The following is a 4,030-nucleotide window of genomic DNA, read 5'->3' as shown; positions in this document are numbered from 1 at the left end:
TCTACTTTAAGAAGTGATTATTTTAGTTTATATTCGTAAAATTTTAAACTATAATTCTATACACAATTTTTTAAAAAAATCATACAAAAGTTATGACAATATTTCATAAAACTAATTAAGTGTAGTATTGTATTGAAATTGTGGTAATAAAGATATTAAATTGGTCACTTTTAAAAAGTATAGAGATGAAACAAACTCCTGAAATACATGGACTAAATTATACAAAACCTAAAGATACGTGGATCGAATTAGATGTTGAAAGTACAAAGGATCTAAATAAATAAAAACCAAAATGGTAAGACCATAACAACATTTTAATCAACATTCATTTATTTAGGTTTACTAATCATTTTTTTTTATATATATAAAACGATTTACTAACCTTGGTGACTATAAAAACTTAGACTTTACTGGATAAACATTTGAATTTTGAAAATTGTGTTTGCTTTTTATTTTTCCTAACAACATTTGAATTAATAGCCAATTCAAAAAAATAAATACTACTTTTTTAAAAAATACAATTCATTTGATAACTATTTTGTTTTTTAAAATTAAACTTATAAACACTAGTTCTCACCTATTGATTTCTTTGTTTTGTTATGCAATTTTAGGAGTGTCCTAAAAATCCAAACCAAAATTTAAAAACTATATATAAAAAAGTATTTTTTGGTAAGTTTGGTTAAGAATTCAAGTGTTTAGTTAATAAAGATGAAAGGGATGGTGAAGAAGTTGTGAGAAAATAAACATAGTTTTTTAAAAAATAAAATAAAATGGTTACCGAATGAGATATACTTTGTTTAGTTTTAAAAATATAATTTTGATTTTGAAAACACTACTAAAATACACTTATACGTAGAAGTAGTATTTATAAGTTAAATTTTGAAAAATAAAAAATAAAAAGCTAGAACATCGTTTAATAACCCTTTAGTTTCATTTTAATTTTTAATTTTTGAAAATTAAACATATTTTCTTCAAATTTCTAAGACGATAACCCATATTTTAAAATTCACAACCAAACAAAATTTCAAATTGAACGAAACATAAGTGAAAGTAAGAAATTTATTTTCGTTTTTTAATTTATTTTTACTTCGAAATTTGTTGTTTTCAATAACAAATTATTGGATCCCTAAACAAATCACATTCAAATGTTTTCTCACATTCTTCTTTCTAATTTATTTTATTTGAAAACCTAAAAAAAAAATAAAAAAAATGAAGGATATTAGAAAGGGGAGATAAAAAAAAATTAAGAAAGGTCGTTCAAATTTACCGTATTATTGTATAAAAAAAATGCTAAAACAAATCTAATTCAATTAATTGGAATGTACTAATAAACATGTATAAGTTCAAATTCACGAACATAACTCAATTGAAATTCAAATGTCCTAATAACCATATATAAGTTCGAAATCTCTTTCCCCAATGGCTGCACTTAAAAAAACTGGGATTAGGGTTTGCCTTGTTTAAAAAAAGAAAAAATAAATAAAACTTCAGGTTAATCATAAGAAGCCGCCGACCCGCCTCATCATCATCTTCCCTATCTTTTTCGTGAGCGCCAGCAGCCACCCGTTCTCTTCATCTTCGCCGGCAGCCTCCACACCACTCCACCCGCGCCGCCGATTATCCTACGCCGTCCGTCACCGGTAAATCTCTTCTCTCTCTTTTCTTACCCCTCTCTATTACTGTCTCTCTCTCTTTCGGCCTTCTCACGTTGTTCTCCTCAGGTCGCGACCACGGTGCACAACCGTCGCTCTCGCCGTCTCCGCTGTTTGATCGTCAGAAGCGTCGGTCAGCATCGTTTGAGGTGAATTCCCGGCACAGTTTTGTGGGCATTTTCAGTGTGATTTTGATTTTGGTTTGGCTTAAAATAAATTCGGAGTTTGCCGGGGACTATAGCTGCTGTCCAGCGGGTTTGGAGACTGGTTGATGTCTGATAAGTGTTAAAGGACGTCGAATCTCTTAAAATCTTGTTGTGGTTGCTGGAATTTTGGTTTTATTAACCTTTAATTTCGCCTTTTTTTCCCAGATTCAAGTTATAATCGGTGTAACTTAGTAGTTTTGGACCAGGGGATTTTTGGGTAAGTGTTTTAAGACTGTTTAGCGAAGTTCAGTAGGTAATGCCTTCAATCATTTTCGCCAATTCGATTAAGTCTCTGCAAATTAGTTCCTAATCATCGGGACATTTCTGTTTGTTAAGCATGTTGTGGTTTTTGTTGTTCAGTCTTTAAATATATTGTGGTGTCAAGCGTGTTCTGTTAAAATTGTCCGAAAAGTATAATGTTAAGGTTGAAATCATGTTGGTACTTTGTTGACAATATGTATGGTCTTGGAAGCATGCATTAGGGTGTGTATGTCTGGGTTGCTGTGAGGCTGTTTAGTGGTTAGAGAACCTTGAGCTGTGATATTAGGTCCTCGAGTTAAGTGGTTGAGAGCTGGTTGAAGGCTGGTATGTTGGGTGTTGAGTCTTGAGGCAAGTGTTGATGTAATGTCCCAAGTCTAGGATTCGAATCAGGGTTTGGAATTTGGATTCAGCACCTGATGGCCTTGATATTCCACTGGATTCCCTGCGGTTTGGCTATGTCATCCTTGCTTGTCTTGAATGCTTTTAGAAGTGAAAGTTGTCCCCACAAACCAACACTGGTTCTTTTAGCATGCTTTATCCTCACTCACATGTATCCTATGAAAATTTCAAGGAGGTCACCCAATATAGAATTGCTCCAACTTAAGCACAGTTAACTATGAAGTTTCTACGATTGAGCCACCGGAAAGGAATGTGCACCTTGTTGGTGTAGGTAGTAACTTTCAATTCTCTTAAGCCTTTCTTAACCATACTTTCATGTCTTCAGAATCTTTCTCATTCGAATGTGATATCGGTTTATTCATGTTTTCTTCCTGAACTCGGGTCGTTACAGTTGAGGCCTTGGGTTAAATGGTCAAGGATCAATGTTCTGAGGAAGGTTATAGAATTTCGAGGTTTTGGGTTTAATAGTTGAGGATTGGTATTGTTTTAAGGCAATTAAGTGACTGTCAAGGCTTCAGGTTGAAAGCTTGAGGGCTGGTATGTCACCATTGGGTGTCAAGGCCTCAGGTTAAACAGTTGGGGGAAATGCCAATTTTGGATAAAGAGGAGAGTTGAGAAAGAGAAACTATTAGCTAGTTATTTACTTTTTGTTGGGCAAGCTCTAGTTGTTTTAGTCCTCTAAGTAGATGAATTTAGTTGTGAACTTCTTGAGAGCATTTTGTTCTTTCTTTGATATGTGGTTGCATCTTAAGTTCGAGTCAGCATTGAGCATTGGGTAATATGTTTAGACTTACCATTTGGGTCGTTAAACTTGTTTAGTAGTTGAGTCTTCTTGGAAGTCTATCAATTTTTTTGGTCTATTCTTTGAATCGAGGAATACTTGTTATTTACACCTGGTTTTAGTTGGAGTCTTGAACATGTCTTTAGACTACTCTTTTGAATTGAGTTTTAATTTAACGTTGACCTTTTATTTAGTTATATCATCATGGTTCTTTATATTTTAGGTCGTGAGTTTGGATTTATGTTTACAGGTCATTACACTTCTATATCATAGAGGTCTTATCATAGGAACCCAGAATTGTTGTTTATCAGGTGTTAAACAAATGGGCACTCTTTTGGATTGAGTTTTAATTTACATGGTTCTTTATATTTTAGGTCGTGAGTTTGGATTATGTTTACAGGTCATTACACTTCTATCTTATAGAGGTCTTATCATAGGAACCCAGAATTGTTGTTTACCAGGTGTTAAACAAATGGGTAGTTTAGTAGCGTATCCCAAGTTAATGAAATTTTGGGAACGTTACATTAAAAGTATGGTTCCGATTTTCGTTTCAGTCATTGTCTCACTGTTCTAGATCCTAATTTTGTCTGACATTCTAATGAATTGCTAGTAGTTCTGAAATGTTTATGAAATCTCTTAGTTAAGATGCTGTTTTTGAAATTATAGACATCTTTCAAACAAAAGGCAAAGTTCAAGAGTTATTTATTTATTTTTAGTACCCAAATAAAATT

The 4,030-nt window shown here is 32.9% G+C and overlaps 1 long non-coding RNA gene across 1 annotated transcript; it reads left to right on the top strand.

Moving 5' to 3' along the window:
- Nucleotides 1–1,319: 1,319 nt before the first annotated feature.
- Nucleotides 1,320–2,137, top strand: LOC150036556 (uncharacterized). Its single transcript, XR_016529047.1, has 2 exons — nt 1,320–1,640; nt 1,722–2,137. It is a non-coding gene; the product is annotated as an uncharacterized LOC150036556 (long non-coding RNA).
- The last annotated feature ends 1,893 nt before the right edge of the window (nt 2,138–4,030 follow it).

The sequence above is a fragment of the Benincasa hispida genome, chromosome 4 (genome assembly GCF_027475165.1).
Source record: "Benincasa hispida cultivar pf3 chromosome 4, pf3_genome.v1.1, whole genome shotgun sequence".
NCBI classification, from domain to species: domain Eukaryota; kingdom Viridiplantae; phylum Streptophyta; class Magnoliopsida; order Cucurbitales; family Cucurbitaceae; genus Benincasa; species Benincasa hispida.
This window is presented reverse-complemented; position numbering and strand designations above follow the sequence as displayed.